At 39.5% G+C, this 18778-nt stretch overlaps 1 long non-coding RNA gene across 2 annotated transcripts; it reads right to left on the bottom strand.

Annotated features, from left to right (window-relative positions):
• Window positions 1-1628: 1628 nt before the first annotated feature.
• On the bottom strand, window positions 1629-10522 carry LOC139084165 (uncharacterized). 2 transcript variants are annotated; one of them, XR_011541582.1, is made up of 4 exons: window positions 10453-10522; window positions 4713-4877; window positions 4027-4173; window positions 1629-2170 (listed from the first exon to the last, which is right to left on the bottom strand). It is a non-coding gene; the product is annotated as an uncharacterized lncRNA (long non-coding RNA). The 2 variants fall into 2 exon arrangements; XR_011541645.1 differs by lacking the exon at window positions 10453-10522 and adding an exon at window positions 4986-5096.
• Window positions 10523-18778: the final 8256 nt, after the last annotated feature.

Here is an 18778-nt window from a genome sequence, read left to right as displayed (position 1 = left end):
TGCCCTTTGACATGGTCAAAACAGCACGGATACATGTGTACCTAGGAATTCATGTTGCATTCCCTATCTGCCTGTTGGTCTTATTGCTTGGAAAGAAATTCCAGAGCCATGGTCATACATTATAATTACGATCCATCATCACCATGAATTTGTTTTTTAAAAAAGGACATCTTAACACACACCAAAAAGAAGAAGTAAAAGGAAATCCTTGAAATTAAATAAAATTCAGCTTTATGAAAAACTTATTATGTACATCACACTTATTTCCCATCTTTTACCTCTCAGTAGTGAGGATGTTGTCTTACATTTTGTGCAGAGGTATTTTGGGGAATGCCCTCAAGAGATAAAGCTGTAGTCAGGTGAGGAAGGCAAAACCTGGCAAAAGGTGAGGTTGACGTACAACGCTGTTGCAACTGAACCTCGTTCAATCCCACAGGGAGCTCTGGAGCTGGAGTGACCCTTCAGAGTTATCCCAAATTGAGCTTTGGGGCTGGGCCTTTGTGTCCTGCCTCGGTCAGTCATAGACCGCAGGCCATCTCCTTGAGGGTGTGTCACCTTGGGTGGGCAGTTCCCTGAAGCTGAGGGCAATTTCAGTGAAGGGTGTGGCCTGCTCTACCGGAAGCCAGTATTTCCAGCACTGGGGGCTAAGTGTGTCAGCCCTGGTGAGAGAGCCGGCAAAGAATCTCAATATATTTTACAAGCTTCCAGGTGAAGCATGAGCAGTTTAAGGATTAACATTATAAACTACCATCTAGGCAGTTCTTCAATTCTCCCTTTTGCAAAGACTCAATAAATGCAGGCAAGTTCTCCCACTATTGCTCCACCAGGCTACCAGCTTTCATTTACAAACTGTAGTCTCTGACTATGAACTACTGGAGAATCTAGGTCTGCCTGGAAAGTGGTGGATGACCACACCGAGGAAAAAAACCTACATCTGCTTGTATAGCTAGTGAATCTTGGGACCATGAAAGAGGATTAGAGGAATATGAGATTTCTTACTTTTTTTTTTTTTCCCTTAGGATTTTATGTGCAAATAAATGTAAGCCACATCGGACGCACTGTAAGGTCAGCCCTGACAAGTGTCACCCGTGGTGTGAGCACTGAGGGGCTGACTGGTTTGCCTGTGTATAGCAGACGCAGGAATACTGGAATCCAGCAGTGGTGGTGCGTGCTGATGGGCACGTCTTTCCTGTCTTGCATCCTGTTCACTGTGGAAATAAATCAAACCCTTGGCCTCCAGTGGTTAAGATAGCCACTTCTTTCTTCAATTTAACTCCAAACTCTAAAACGTTTAGTAGGATAGACAGACACACAAAAGGTTAGAAAAGTCTCCCATAAGAAAAAAGTGTAATTTGGGAGAAAAGTTAAAAATATATGTTTTTAAATATGCATTTTAAAATATAAAATATTTAAACAATATGTATGCATATATATATATAATCATGCATATATATGTATACATTTATATATGTGTGACTTTTATCCTGTAAAGTTTTTCTTAATCTGTTTTTCCTTAACATTAGTGTTGTCTTTCAGGACGTATGATGTCTTCTGCTGATGAAATGTTAATTTGAACTTCAGAAATTATTTCCATTTCACTTTTTTCCTTTGGTTTAAGTTAAAGTAAGTTCAATAATTTTTATTTAAAAAAAAATAGCGTGTACAGACTGATGCCATTTTTCCTTAAATTACTTCTTGCTATTGATCCAGTCTCTTTCTCTTTCTGAACACATCCACAAAGAGATACCTTGAGTGAGGTTCACCAATTGTTAATGACAAATACTTCTATGTTGGAATTTAATGTGATTTTTTACCTGTATCATGTTTTTTTCTATTGTTTGCATTTTTAAAATAAACACCTAGCATTTTTTAAAAACAGTAAGCTAAATAGATAGCATTACAAGTAAAGAAGAAAATAATGGAGGAGGAATCTGAAGTTCCTTCAAACCTTATTTCAACACAAGCAGATTATCTCTTTATTCCTATTTAATTACTTCAAGCTCAAGGTGATGAAGTGAAAACCATGGACAGATGTAGTCCTGTCTTTGATCCTCGAGAACATCTGAAAATTGCAGTGGTCAGAAGCGTGATACCACGAGGTAGGGCTCTTTTTATACTTCCATTTCTGAATTTATAGTCTTAATTGGTGCATTTCCTCAGAATAAGCCTCCTGGAGGGAATATAAAATATGGATGGGAAAACAATGTGATTCAAAGGAGTACCCTACTGGGGTCACACTTAAAGCTAGAGATTAATGAACTAGGGCAAAGGAGGAACAGATTTTAATTTAATGAATAGGATAAGGGTTACTTTCCTTCATCTTTCTTGCTTGGCTTTTGGAATTCTGTGGGTTTTTTAATTGCAAAAATGAAAACATTTATTTTAGGACAGTGGAGACAAATATATACAAGAAGGAATAAAGATCCTTCATAATTTCATCTCCCAGAAACAACTACCATTAACATTTTAGTTTAATTCCAGGGGTTTTTTCCTAAGCATTTTGGTTGACACTTGGAATCAAACTGAGTAAGAAATGTTTATATTGTTTTCTCTATATAACATGATATATTGAAAAGTTTCTTATGAACATAACTTTTACACTTATTATACAAATACATGATCATTGAAGAAGAAATTAGAAAATATAAATAAAAGCAATAAAATCAATCATCCTGCCACCTAGATATAAAAATTCTTGTTATACATATTTCCAAACTTTTTTAAAGGGTAAAATTATACAAAACTTTCTGAATAGTTTTTCTTATTTAACAATAGATTGTAAACATCCTAGGTACCTCTAACTTTTCGCTATTAAAGAACTGAAATAAAAAGTTTAAAGGTAGATCCTGGCTTATATTGAACACATGTTGTCCAATTATTTCCTCAGGAGAAATGTCTAGAGGTGAAATTGCTGAGTCAAACTGTAATAACTTCTTTAAGACTTCATTTTCAAGACTTTTGGAAGGCTGTACAAATATGTACTTTTACCACAAGTACTGAAGAATGTCTCACAAACCCTTAGCAATTTTAGATATCATTACTAAATTTAGTTTCTATTCCAGTAGGAAAAATAAATCATTTCTCATTATCTTAATTTGTATGCCATTGATTACTATAAAGGCTAAAGAATTTTTCATAGACTTACTCACTATATTTTCCTCTATTTTTAGACATTAGTTATCCTTTCACTGATATGCTTATTTTTTTTAATTTGCATTATTTTTAAATAGTTATAATATTACTCCTTTACCATGTATGTTTTTAATACATTTCTAGGTATTTTTCTTATATAATTGAGTTGGCTAACATTACAGAGTAAAGTTAAATAATAACAGAACCTTTGTTCTTGTTCTGGTTTTAATGAGAATAAATCTAGTCTTCCAACCCTTAAGCATATCCAATAGCATGAGATTGATACAATACAAATTAATTTTCGTCTAATCCTATTTGACTAAACTTATTTTTTAAATCAGCATGTGTTTCAAATTTTATCAAATGCCTTTTTAGCATCTATAAAGATATTTTTTATTTTTGTTTATTGATAATATAAATGACATCTAATTATTTTTTCTAATATTGAACCCTCCTTAGTATTGAATATTTGAGTCTGTTCCATCTGTTCTGTTCTCATTTTTTAAAATACCAGTTGTGCATATATTAGATCTCCTTTAGTTACCTTTGCTATATATTATTCTAATGCATTTATTCTTTTTTAGTTTTATATGATTTCCAAGCCATCCACCCTATCTTTGCTAGAGTTTTCATTCCTTTTTTCTATTTTTGTTGCTTTCATTCTGTAATGTCTTAGGTTTCACTTCCTTTTCCTTTCTGAGCTTTTCCAACTTGCTTTTCAGATTATCCTATTATTGTATAATCTTCTCCCTGAGCTTATCTCATTTTTGGAAATATTACATTATCTGTAATTTTTGTGAGAATATAGAGAACTATTGAACTGAACATTTCCTGTGTTTCTTGGAGCAAATCATTTTACAATGTTTATTGTTCATTTTTTCTTAAGATTTTTACCCTTCTTTGAATGATTCTTCTGCCAGATTCCAGACGAAGGACATTCTATACAGGAAGGAGGTGTGAGCTGACAATCTTTAGCTTCTCCTTTGTTATCTCCTTTACATTCTCACTAAATCTGTAGTGTCCTAGGGAAAAACAGTAGGGCTGGCAGGGAGGAGGGGGGAAGGCACAGAGGATTATAGTTAAAAACATAGGCTCTGAAGTCACCCACTGAAATCAAATCCCAATGCTGCCACTTACTAGCTCAAGATCAAGGAACTGGTATTTTTAATTCCCTGTGTCTTTGTTTTCCCATCTGTAAAATGGGGATGGTAATAATAACCCTTTATAGGTTACGAAAATTAGACAAGATAAGATTTAACCTACAGCAGCTCCTGCTACATACTAATTGTTGGATAAAGGTTAACACTGTTGCTAACTAGTATTGCCCTTTGACCTTTCTGATGCAATCTGCAACCGCTACCCTCCTTTCCTTGGGTCACTCTACCTTACTCCAGGCACCCAGCTCAATTCGGAGGGCTGGTTAGAGACAATAAAAATGACACAACAAGGTGTTTTGTTCAATTGTCCTTCCTTGCGTTTTTGTGGTTTTGAACTAAGTCTCCACATCTCCCAGGACTGTTCCATTCCTCTAGCTGTAGACGGAGGTTCACGAATTCCCCTTTTAGGACTACAGCACTAACTTTAGGAGAAATCTGTATCCTGCAGAAGGTTGAGAACACCTCTCAGCAAGCTCTCTTCTCAGTAGACATATCACATTTGGACAGTGCTTTGCAGTCTGAGGGGGTAGTCGACACCGTTTCCTTGTATCACTGTAGATGGTCGATGACTCTTTTTCCTTTCTCTTTCTGGTAGGTTTTAAGAAAAAGAAGAAAATAAATATGCCTTAACTTGAAGATTCCTATCAGAAATCTGGAGTCATTTCAACAGTTTAAGAATAGTCTGAAAGAACTCACCTGCGAGGTGTTCCAGGCTGGAGCCTAATCAATGGTGAATCCTTGATAAATTACAAAATCCAGCATGGTTATTACATTACTTACAATTCCTACTTCTTCTTAAGAATTTTTTAGTTGGTATTTTCAAATCTATTTCACTGATAGTTTCAATTTCATTCTTTTTCTTTTTTTTTTTTTTTAGTTGCTTTTATGTTTCTGGCTACATCCTCTTTCTCATTTCAAACACTATGTAAGTATGGTCCTTCTCCTTTATGTCTGTTGCCAGGATTTTGGTTAATTATTGGTCTTTCCAAAAAGCCTATTCATGGCTATTTTTATTTTGCTGCTTTTGTCTTTGTTGATTCCATCTGTTTTCCTTAGCTTAATTTTTAATTTTTCTGTATTCTTGAATAGAATGCCTGGTTTATTTTTATTCTTTGTTGTTAATAATAAACCATTTTCAGTGAATCACTTTATTCTGAATATAGCCTGGTGATACTACCGTATCATTTTTGTTTGTATTAACATTATTTTAACGAGAATGAAATATTCTACGGTTTGAATAAACTATACATACTTAACTATTCTCATTTTTTGCTTGTAGGTTAGTTCCATTTTGGGAGTAATTATAAATAACTCTATATTATCTTATTAAAAATACTTTTTCCTCAATATACATATGACAAAAATTTGAAAAATTCATAAAAGCTAAAAGAACACTTTCCATTAAAGAATCTAGAATACATTTCTTAATGTTCCCTAGCTTTTTATGGAGTTAAATATTGTTTATTTTCAGAACACTGTAATATGTCTTTACTAATTGCCAAAGAAAACTATCATTATCTGCTTAACACCAATGCCCTGTGACACTAATTGTGATAAATGACAGACATAGTCAAGCAGGCGCTAACATTGATGCTTTTCCTTGTTCATTGCCCTGAGATTATCTTGGATTTCATTTTATTGGAAAAAAAATCTTCTGTCACCTTTGCAAATCATGTTAATTTTACGGGTAGTTTAGTGAAAGATATACTTGACACCATGTACCATGGTAAGCAAAGAATTCAACCATGTTCTTCATAAAACTCTTATGAGGGGCCAGCTCCATGGCCGAGTGGTTAAGTTCACGCGCTCTGCTGCGGCAGCCCAGGGTGCAGATCCTGGGCACAGACATGGCACCACTCGTCAGGCCACGTTGAGGCGGCATCCCACATCCCACAACTAGAAGGACCTGCAACTGGGATATACAACTGTGTACGGGGAGTGGGCAGCGGTGTTTGAGGAGATGGAGCAGAAAAAAAAAAATAAAAAAAGATTGGCAACAGTTGTTAGCCCAGGTGCCAATCCTTAAAAAAAAATAAAAACTCTTATGAAAAATGGTAAAGTGGTTAAGAGAAGGTTCTGATGAAAACAAGAAGCCACCGGAGATATCCAATGTTAATTGGGAGGATGTGATGAGGAAATTGAGATCTTCCAGGAACAGTGCTATGAACTTTATATATGCTTATCAATACCCGATCCTGACTTATCAAAGGACTTTGTGTGGAATTAACCAAAAACAAATATTCTCAAGCTGCTTCTTCCTCCTTTCAGCAGTAGCCTGAGTTTCATTTTGACTTTATGCAAATCATTCTGTAGCAATGGCTAATATTGAAAATATCATCAAGCTGAGTAAGTGTCAGGTACTATGCTAAATTTCACACATGCAAAAGCTAATTTAACCTTCAAGAAAATGCCATATGGTTTTATTAATATGATGGGCTGAACCAATAATAACTACTCCCATTGCAAATGCTTAGAAATTCTGGATAAAATAAAAACAAAAGCATTTTTAAATACGTTATTGAGGTAGCTAGAAAAAAGTCAAAGGTCTAGGTTTCAGGAACTAAAAGAGTGGGAAACACATAAGTTGACCCTGCAATGGCCAGGGGTCAGCATGAGTGGTATACAGGAGGTACAGGACTCAGGAGATCTCTAATTGCTGGGGTCCCAGGTCCTAATGTCCATGTAGGGAGATCAGACCAGTGTGAGATCAGGAATTGGAAGGTATAAAGCTAGGACTCTCAAAGTGTTACACCCTCTGAAAGTGGGGAGCTAGATAAACTCTGTCTGCTCTCTTAGGGAGACAGCAATAATCTTTTTGCTATCTTTGATTCTGGGTGAGTAAAAAAAGTTTCCAGCAAAATCTCAAGCCTACATAATCTAGGGTATGGATTCCAATTTATAGTGCCCATGAGTGATGAAAATCCAAGCTGATACCACTGAGACATATGGCAAAAGAAAATTTAAAACTGCTCTGCACCAATGCCATGTGAAATTCCTACAGGGAGAAAAATGACATGCAAGAGATTCACAGTCAAAATTTATAAAACATGATAGAAAACAAGCAGCAGCAGAAGAAGTAAGATTAATAGAGCCCCTATGAATGATAAATAATAATCTGAACAAGCTTAGACTATTTTAAATGCCTAAAGAGATAAAAGAAAGAATGGAAATCATAAAGAATAAGAAACCATAAAAAATGCAGGAAATCTAAAAAAATAGAACTTCTGGAATTGAAAAATATATTCATTGATTTTTAAAAATCCAATTGATTGAAAAAGAAACTAATTCAATATAGTCGATGGGAAAATCAATTAACAAAGATAGAGCTGAGTAAATAACCCAAGATATATCACTGAGTGATAAAGTGATGGAATCGTAAGAAGTGTTGAAAGATATGGAGAATAGAAGAACATCCAACATATGTGCACGAGGAATATTAGGAATGAGAATGAAGCAGAGAAATATTCAAAGAGGTAATGACTGTGAAATTTCCCAAATTAATAAAATACATGAAATCTCAGATTGAACAAACACCAAAAGTTCTGAGTAAAATAAACAAAATATCTACATCTATATTCATCACAGAGAAATAGCAGACTATCAAAGATACTGAACATAAGAATTTTAAAGTCACCAGAAGAGAAAAAGACAGATTCCCCAGCAAATAAATAAACTGATAACAGAGTTCTTAATAGCAAAAATAGAGACCAGGAAAAAGATGAGGAAATGGAGGCACAGAGAGGTCACGTTGCTCCATAAGGACTCGTAACCAACCAGTAGTGGCAGAGTCAGGACTTAAATCAGGTGGTCTGACTCCACAGCCCACAATTTTCAGTACTACAGAGCCTCTTTCTGGATAATATCCTGGACAGTTGTCTTTATCTCATCTTTATAAGAAAAAGGTCTTATTTCTTTCCATAATTCAAGAACTGAAATTGTGACAAAAACCTCATGTGTGCCATTTAGCAAATATGAAATTGATCTAATAAAAATTCAAAAGTAGGATTTGCAGCACTGCTCATCAGCAGTAACACAGGTTGTAGGTTTCCACACTGGATCCAATTAAACTTTATTTAGACATATCTGAAGGTGAAACACTCTTAACAATGTCTTCTAAAATGGAAGAAGGTGGGTGAGTTTTAATGGATAAAAATATCCCCAATTTTTAATTAGGCATGCCATATGTAGTAAATGGAGGAATCTTAATCAACAGATCTCAGTTTCCCACATCATCTCTAAAGCATATGATCTGGAATATAAATGAGCTGGGCAACAGATCTTTAATTTAGTGAATGTTACACATGTATTTGAAATAATAATAGAAGAAATTATTTTTTAAATAGGACAGATTTTCTTTCATAGCTGCTAGCTAGGTTTGAAAATAATTTCCAAAGTGAGGGATAAACTAGGATGTAAGTTGAAATAAATATTTGACCTCCCACAGTGAATACGTTGAAGGTCAACACACATTGGCCTATATATAAATCATATCACAGCTCCAAAAGGGTGAAAGGCATTGAATTTTTTAAATAGTTCTACATGTCCCTGTATCAACTAGAGAATGTTTCAGTATTGCATAGCACAAAAGAGATAAACAGTCTCATTTTACCGGAAGAATCCCAGAAAATTGCTGTTCTGAAATTATTAATACTTCATTTCCTTTATTAACAAAAGTTATTAAACTAGTGACCAGAGAATGGTCAAAGGACTGGAATAGGCTCAATAGTCTTGTAATAAACTAAAATTATTTTCATGTAATACTGCAAGCTCACTTTCTAATCAATGACAGGCCTCCTGGGAGGTAAGTGGTATGGCTAGAGCTTATAGGATTGAGTTTAAATCCTTTCTATCCTATGACCTTGGGAAAGTTACTTGAACCTCTGTTCTTTCATGTGGACAGAGGAGATAATAATACCTACTCCAGGCTTTCAGTGAGGGTTAGACCAGGTAAGGTATATAGCGGGAACTTTACAACTGGGAGTCATCTTTACCTCCAATTAAATTGTGCCAAGAGTAAAGCTGACATGAGGACCCATCTGGACACTCTTGGGTTCTGGCCCTGTCGTGAAACACAGACATTCACACATACCCTGATCTAAGTGTAGTATTTGAGTGCCCTAGACAAGCAACCACAGGAGTTGCTTTATTTTGATCCAGAATTCCCCTCTCCCACCCCGCAGTCACTTGAGGTCTACCCTAAAGAAGACCCAAACCCTCACACCAGAGAAGATGTGCTCTGCCTGTTATCGTTATTCATAGCAGTTCATGCCATGTCGTTAGACAGACACTACTCAGCAACCAAAAGTCACGTGAAAAAAAGTGTAAGTAAGCGAAATGGGAATGGATTGAGATGGAGTGTCAACCTATTCTACTCCATTCCATGACTTGGGCTGATGGGACCGAGCCTCCCAGACAAGGAACTCAAACATTAGTCCAGTTCCAGCCTTTGACATTCCTCGTGCTGGTACCGCCCAAGGTGGGTCATCTGCCCGCCTCAAGACATGCCAATAGTCAGGAGGCAAGGTGGTAGGAGAGAAAGGGTTTTTTGTTACAGCTTGCTAGCAAGAGGGAAGAGAGCCAACTTACGTCTGAAAGAACCATCTTACAGAACAAAGACTATAGGCCGGTTATATAAGGGGCTGGTCTCCGGTTGGGGACAGACATCTAGTATTAGTTCCTGATATTCTTTGTTTTACTGGACATTTTACTGGGTATACATCAGAGACTGGAGCAACATCCTATACCCTGATCTTTCAGTTGTCATTGATGATGGCTATCAGCATAGACTCTCTGCCCAGGGTCCTCACATTCCTAAAGAACTCAAAAGAACAAAGTTATCATCTTATCGCAGCTAGGAGGGGCCATAAAATCTGCAGAGCCTGCAAATCTCAAAGACAGACCCTTACTTATCTAGGCAAACTAAAGCAAAGATTCAAAGGGGCTGGTAAGTCAGAGTTAATCAGAAGTCATTCAAAGTTACAATTTGGTTTTTTTCTACAATATGGCTTCCCTTATGTCAACCTTGTTTTGAGCCAATATCAATGCTACAAGGAAGAAGGAGTTTCTCAATGTTTGCAAATTCCTCTCGTAGGCTAGTGACCTGGTATTGGGGCAGAATCAAAACAAACCTGACACTTTTCACCAACCACAGCCCAGCTCTTACCTATTAGAAAAGGAGCAGGCCTGGGATGAGGGCACCTAGCACTTGCCTTGTTCCTGTGTGGCAGTTGTAGAACTCACTTCCTGCAACAGAACTCTAGTCTCCAAAAGCCTCCGCCCATTCAATATGAAGTTACTGAGCACTTACCATACGATAACAATCATCCTGTTTATTGAGCGCTCACTGTGAATTCAGGCACAGTGCTAAGTGCATTTATAAATGTATTATCTTGTTTAAGATTTCCAACAACTTTGTAACCTATGTATGTTTTCTATTTCATATCTAAAGGACTAAGGCAAAGAGGAGTTTAACAAAATAACCAAGATTCAATTTGAAGCATGATGTGTTCACAATTATTCTAAGACCGGAAGAAAAAAATGAGTGAGACACACTCTCTGTCCTCTAGGATCTTAGAGTCCAATAGGGGAGAGACACATACATACAACTCACAACAAAATTAGCTGGCAAGTACTCCCGAAAAGTCCATGCAAACTGCTTTTTCCCAAAAATACGAGTCTCTCATATCAACATCAGCATCAGCTAATGACCCTTGATAATAATATAACAACAAATTCATACTCTGCATGAAGCATGGACACTGTAAACAGATCTACAATTCTGCATGAGAATCTATCTGGGCCTTGACAGCATCTGGAAACTTAGGCCTTTTGTCTTGACAATGTTTGTCTCTCTATGACAAAGGAATGCTTGGTCAAGCCTGAGAAAACAGTGAACCAGGGGGAGAGAGCCCTGCAGGAAATAAGCAAACACAGAACTTGCCTCAGTCTGAGATGAGCAATGACGGGAAGTGCTCTTCCCTGGCAGGTCAGAAATCTATAAGGCAGCCCCCAGAGCAAGGTTAATAGGGTCTTCTGGAGGCCCCAAGGCCCAAGCTTCCTGGGTTAGGGATTTCACAAGTTTCATGTTACTGTATAAAGTCCTAACAGGCTCCCTCACTGTCGTGGCTTTGATGAGTCACTAGGCAGTGAAGGCTCACTCGATGATTACAGTCACTGGGCAAGAGAATAGCCTCGGGCCTCCATTCTAATTTGGCACGCAGTCTTAGTCACTGAGACAAACGCACGCTTCTTCCACCCCCGCCTCTAGACTGAAGAGGAATTACTCATTTATGGAACAATAAATAAAGGAAGCCAATAGCCACAGAGTGAGACAGGGCCAGGGCAAGGAATTAGGAAACTGGCCATGAGCAGCCATGGATGTGAAAGCGGAGGGTCTCTTTTGAAGCTCAGATCCCTTACCACTTCCCCTATCAAAGCCTGATGTTTAGTCTTCTGAGCAAAGTTAAAATCACTCACTCACATCTCTGTTTCCTCAGAGCACTCTTCACCTCGACTATAGCATTTCGTTCACTCCATCTTGTAACATAGCCTCTCTTGTTGGATTAAGAGCGCATAAGGGCAGAAAGCAGGTGATGTGTATCTTAGTAATCTCAGCTTCCCACATATAGCAGACAGCAATGCCTAACAGAAGATGCAGCAAAGTTACACCTGCCTGGAGAGGACACCCTCAACAAGGAGAGGATCTAATAGTCCCAGATCAAGAAGTTGTGGGTCTGAGAATGAGTACACACCACGATGTTTACCTCCTGACAGTTCACCAGGTCATAGCCAAGGGGCCTTAGCCACCAATTGCAAGGACACAGATGAGAGTGTTGGCCTTGAGCCAGAGCGGGTGAACTAACCCTTGCAAACCCCCAAGATCTAATTCATGTGCAAATCTTATGTAGCCTACCTTCAAAATACATTTTTAATTCTGGCTCTTCTTATCACCCAAGTCCACCAACGTGTCCACTTGGTCTTCTGTGGCAGCCTCCTGATTGGCCTGTCTTCCTTCACAGCCCACCACCCCACAGTCTGTTATCAGTACAGCTGACAGAGCCTTTTAAAAACAGGACATCAGGGGCCAGCCCCGTGGCTGAGTGGTTAAGTTTGCGCGCTCTGTTTCAGTGGCCTGGGGTTTCACCGGTTCAAATCCTGGGCACAGACATGGCACCACTCATCAAGCCATGCTGAGACGGCATCCCACATGCCACAACTGGAAGGACCCACAACTAAAAACTCACAACTATGTACTGGGGGCTTTGGGAGAAAAAGGAAAAATAAAATCTTATAAAAAATAAAATAAAAACAGTACATCACATCTCAGCTCAAACCCTCCAATGGATTGCCATCACACTTAAAATCTTAAGCCCCCACCATTGTCTAAAATGTCTTATATGGTTATGCCCACTTCCCCCAGATACCACTCCTATTTTGATTCCTTCTACCCTTCCCTCGCCCACCCCAGCCAGTCAGCCTTCTGGCCATTCCTTGAGCACATCAAATACGTTTCTCCCTCAGGGCCCTTGCACTGCATGTTTCCTCTAACACTTTCCATCTAGATATTCATGAGACCCGCTGCTCACATTATTCAAGTTTAGCCTCAAATGCCACCTGTTCTGAGAGGTTTTCCCTCTTTTCTCCATCTAACAGAGTATCCTCATCATTGGGAATCCTCATATACTGCTTTGTTTATCCTAGAGGGATTATCACTATCTGACATGATGTTATTTATTTCCTGTCTCCTATACTTGAAAAAGCTTCCTGAGAGCGTGGACTTTGTCTTTTCTTCACTGCTCAATCCTCAGCGCTCAGTACAATGCTTGAAGGGAAATACAATAGATTGCCGTTAAGTAATTTGTCACAAGAACAGCGTGTTAAATGGGCCAGGAGTTTGCAGGCTCCAGGAGCTGACAACCTCAAGGGCACCTTGTAGTCAAAACGTGAGTGAACGAGCTCTGAGAAAGAAACTCACGTGAAAGCCTGAGAGTCCCTCACCTTCTGCTCCACAAAGTTAGATTGCACAGGACATCCTGACAACAAGCTCATCATAGTCACCTGCTGGGCAACGTGGCTTAAGGAAAAAGCACAGGGATTAAACTGAGAACGCTTGGGCATAAGCCTTGGTCAGCCAGGCATTAGTCATGTGACTTAGGCAAGCTAGCTAACCCTTCTAAGACTCAGTTTCTCAGGAAAAAGTGGAAAACGGTAAGAGGTACCTTGCAAAACTACATGAAACAATTTTAAGGAGCTATGTGCATGAAAGTGCCCAGAACATTCGTAAAGGCTGAGCAAGTGCTAGATTCACATGAATCTGGCCTCTGAGGCAGCAAAGTCCAAACCACCAAGCCTTCGTCTTAGACTGAGAGTGACAGAGACAATCACAGGACTATATTACAAACAGAAGTATCCAGAAAAATGTCAGTGACTAGCGAAGCAGGAAAGCTGGCAAAAATGCCCCGAAGGAGGAACAAATATGAAATATGACCCATGGACTGGTGTAAATTGAAAATAAATCTGTGCTAACACACTGGAGAATTTACTAACAGGTACTTCTCTGTCCTAAAGACCTTCTCTAGGGCCCAGCCTGTTCCCAGGCAAGAGTGTCGCTAAGGTTGTTCAACATCTTCTGACAGTTCAAAAGGTATCTTCAAAGATCCTTGGCACTTCCAAAGTCACAGAGACCTGAAAGGCGCGTGTAGAAAGGATGGTGAAGAACAGGGCCTGTTTTACAAATTGCTACACCTAACATGAGCTGGTGGGTGAACTCTGTGAATTAACTCTTATAGCTTTTGCCTCTCATCATGAGAAAGTCAGCTTTCAACCCCCATGCTTTGTTATGTGAAAACATAGGAAAACAGCAAGAGTCCCCAAGCCGAGATTTCTAAATTCCCTTACTCTGGATATCTTTCCCATCATCAGAATTCAGGTCTAGGGAAAGGAGGGCAAATGCGTGTCAAGTAAGGCCGCCTTACCCTCCCAACCTTTCAGATTCATCCCGGCCTGTTTCCCAGGGAGCCTGGCACGGCCTCAATAAGGTGTTCCTGGCAGGCACTGTCAGTAAATTTGAATTGAAACATAAGAAAAAAATCAATTTCCTATCCCTAAGGATTGCTGAGAAGGGAGAATAGCAAGCTTCACATAAGCCCCTCACTCTTGCTATGCCAGCATATTCAATCCAAAGACTAAAGAAGAGAAATTATTCACTTTTTTCCTTCTTCTTCCCCCCACCCCCACCTTCCCTGAGCTCCATCACACATCGGCCATTTGGAAATTTACTCAATGTATTCAATGCACTGGCCAGCTAATTAGATAGAGGAGTGTTTCTCTAGCATTCTCCTTGAAAGTATTAACGGAAATGTTCTATTTCATGTTCTTTCCTTTTCCTAAAAGAAGTATGACACAGTAATTCCTTTATGATAGGAAGATGTTTTACAATTCAAGATGACTGTTCACAAGGGAAAGCTATTATCTCATTTCATAGATGAAGAGACTTGGGTTCAGAGAGGTTAAATGACTTGCTGTATGTCACACAGCTAAATGACAAAGTGAGGCCTAAAAGCCAAGTCTTCTGAATTTCAATTCAGAGCATCTTTTACTCCACCAATGAGCTTACCTGAACAGCTAAGATGGCTTCAGTCCAGAACAAGTAATATCATCTTTGGCAGTTGCTCACTAAAGTTTGGAATAGAGACAAACTGAGCAATTTTTTGCAAAAGACCATCATATTCTCAACAAGAAAAATCTGTGGACATAGATTTCAGAGGTGTTCTTCTGCAAAGTTTGAGTTTTCTTGTTTGTTTTTTGTTGTTGCTGCTGCAGCTACAGCAACGAAATTTACTGCATTCCAGGAAGAATGGAGTCCCAGCAAAAACAGGAAGGGGCGTGCTCAAAGGAAAAAGGGAACCACAAAGGAAGGTGAATGAAGAACTAAAAAGAAAGATGTACTTTCCTTTTTTTATCAAAGGCATGTGTTTTTCATATGATGGAAATGGTGACCAGGAAGCCGGGAGCTCCTGTACAAACATAGATGAGGCAAAATAGCCAGTGGTCAGGAGCAGAGAGCTGGAGCCAGAGAGCCTGGGTTCTTACCCTGTCTTTATCACTTACAGCAGGCTCCTTACCCTCTCGAGGGCTCAGCTTCCTCATCCGGAAAGAAAAGATAGTAATCACTCTACCTCAGAGAGTTTTACAGCACATGTAAGACATTCTATAAGAAGCCCTGAGCGCAGCAGCTAAAATATTTCAAACACTCAGTAAGTAGGCTATGATTGCTATGAATATTATCATTTGTGCTAGATAGAAATCATATAACAAGGACTCTTTTCCCTTTCATGCCTCATCTCTCTGTCTGAACTTGTACAAATCAGTCAACTTCACTGAGTTCCAGGTTCCTCTTCTGTAGACAATAATAGCAGTCTGACTCGCTTCATAAAGTCCTCAAGAGGATCAAATGGGATAAAATAGTAGAGAGCATTTTGTAAACAGTCTTTGATGAGAGTCTTTTCATATTCCAGCCAGGTATCATATTAAAATATGAGTTGAGCCACTAAGATTTCAAGGAGTGAAATGCTGGAGTCATCTTTAGCTCAGCTGGATGAAATGCATTCATGTGGTTATGTAAGAATGGCAGGTGGGTGTTGTAATGTCCATCATTTATGATTCTTTTATTTTTTCATTTACAAATACTAATTGAGTACCTGGAGTGTGCTAATCACGTGAGTTATCATGGGGATAGAGCCTGAACAAAGTGGGTGGAGACCCTGCCCTGGCAGTTCACGCTTCTATAAGCAGTTGGAAGGTGGCTGTGGGGAGCCAGGGTGCATCCCAGCTCATTTAGGAGTGGCAGGAAGGACGCTCACGGAAATGATATTTGAGTGGAGATCCGAAGGATGAGGAAGCATTAATGAGGCAAAGGGGAGGGATTCCCAGCAGCGGGAAGACTGGAGAAAATGCCCCAAAGGAGGAACGGGTGCGAAACTTCCAAGAGAACAAAGGAGATTAGTGTGAATGGGGTTGAGCAAGCCAGGGGAAGAGAGCTGGGAGATAAGCCAGGAGAAGTGGGCAGGGGCCAGCCCTCACAGGCTGAGTCGGAGGCTTTGACCTACATTCTAAAAACAATAAAAAACATCCACAGGTTTAAAATAAATGTCAACATTTTGAAAAGCTCCCTCATCTGACAAAATGGGAAGAATGGATGGAAGGGCCATGCGTGGCTGCAGGAAAAGCAGTGAGGGAAGACTACTGTCTGATCCAGGCACATCATGATGGCAGTTTGAATGAGCACGGACAGCAAGGATAGAGAGAAGTAGGCAGATCCAGGAAGTACTTATGGGGACACAGCCTGAGAACTTGGAGCTAGGTTAGCTGTGGGTTGAGAGAGCATGATGCTAAGGTGGGCTTCTCTGTTTCTCCTGCTAGGAGCAACTAGGGAGACAATGGTGTTCTCTGACATTGAGAATGTGCTAGAAGATGATCAAGTTTAGTTGCCTCTGAGGCATTCACTGGGAAGTATCAAGCAAGCAGTAGAATACAGAGTTCAGAATACAGAGAACCTGGAACCACATCTGAGCTAGTTTTGTTTTAGGCTAAAATGTGTAGAACTCAGGGAAAATGTTCCCTTCTGATGAGGGAGGGAGAAGAAATGACTAACAGGAAATGTGCTTCTCTTGCTCAGAAGTCAGACACACAGCCAACAAGATCATTACCATTAATTCACTCTCCTGCTGCATTCACGAACCCTCACTGCTCTGACAATGCCGCCCTGCCTCCCCGGGTGCATTTATAGTCACAAATGGGTCTTTATAGAGCTTTCAGATCCTCTTTACCAGTAGAGAGCATATTTCCTTACTGGGACAAGGATTGACATTTGACAGACAGCAGGAAATACAAGAATTAAAGCAGTGAGGCTTTCAAATTTGCTCTAAAACTGTTGACTTTTTCTTACCAGCCAGGTTGGCTAACGTCACAATTCCTCCGAATCTGCAGCACTAGGAGAGACTTCTGGCCACAGCATTTCCCAGAACCTCTCCCTGCCTAGGCCAGGCTATGTCAACAGCTGCGTTTCTCTCTGCTTCTCAGCTAGGTCCTCTCTTCTACTCTCTTTGAGCCAAGAGCTAATGACCCTTGGGGATTGGTTAGTGTGCCAACAGGAAGCATGGAAAAGCTTAGGCAAAGGAATTCGTGGTTAAAGTTGTCCTTGTCTTTAGCACTTCAACTAAACACTCATGTGTGATGTCTTGTTTTACTATTTACTAGCTCTGTGTTCTAGGACAAGTGATTTAATCTCCTTTACTGGACTTGCCATAACTGTAAAATGGGATAATATTGCTTTCCTCATAGGATCGTTATGGAGCTGAAACAAAATATGTTCATCATAAACAATGGACGCATAGAAAGGAGATGCTCTCTTAAAGTTCATGAACCATCTGAATTAGCATCAACTGAGATACTTATATAGAATCAGATTCTAGGACCGCCCCCCTACCCCCTGCCGCTGCCATTGAGATAGAGTCCAGATTTGTAAAGTGCAAGATAGAATCTTATTATTTCCCTCAGTTTGAAGAGCCGTTTCTGCCTGTGTCCTGAAAAATCTGAAGATTCTTTTGGTCCTAGGTCAGTGTTTCTCAACTTCAGCTGCACACTTCACAACACTGAGCCTCAGGCCTCTACTCGGACTAATTAAATCAGACCCCACGAGCACAGGGCCCAGATGTCAGTATTTCAAGAAGTACCAGGTGATTCCTTAATGCACCCAGAGCTGAGAATCACTGGTTTCTATTTTACTTACTAGGCTTCCAGAGAATTCTATCAGTCCTTTAAAATTTCATTAATATCTAGCTACCCACCTTCTCTCTCCCTAGCAATCAGTCAGTCCTCCCATCTTGGGTGCCTGTCTTCTCTTTGGTATCAGTGCCTTCACAACGTAAAACCATCTCATTGCTCCTAGAAGAGAGAACCATCCAATATTTGATATAATCAGCACTGCCTTGTTGACATTCCCCTACTTAGAAACACAGAGTGCTCTAGGCCACTGGGAGATAGGGTAGGAGTTGAGAGATGGCGTTGACCTCACAACCCTGGGAGGCTCTGAGTCTGCTCAAGGCTGAGCAGGTAGGTATGGTGGCACCGAGAGGGGTTTAGGCATGTAAAGGGGAGCTCATTACCTTTAGGGTGACAGCTGTGTAGAGGAAGTGCTTCTGTGTAAAAGTAGGCCTCTTTGTGACTTATAAAACTCTAACTTCATACAGTCTGTTTTAATTAAACTGTTTGGTTGCAATCTAATGAGATAAAAAAGGTAAACCAAAGAAGTAAGTTAATTGCTGGGGAAAAAAGAAACTAAAACTCTAGAGAGCAGATGTTATTGGCACGTGGAAAACAGAAAAAGGCAGGTAGCCAAAGAAAACTTGAACTATGGAGACTCTGATGTTCTATGGTTCCTTGACTTAAATTTTTTCTGTCTATCAAATGGCAAATGCCCTGGGGTTGAG

The sequence above is a fragment of the Equus przewalskii genome, chromosome 1 (assembly GCF_037783145.1).
Source record: "Equus przewalskii isolate Varuska chromosome 1, EquPr2, whole genome shotgun sequence".
Taxonomy (NCBI): Eukaryota; Metazoa; Chordata; class Mammalia; order Perissodactyla; family Equidae; genus Equus; species Equus przewalskii.
Note: the sequence above shows the minus strand (reverse complement) of the source record. Positions and strands in the feature narration are given on the sequence as shown.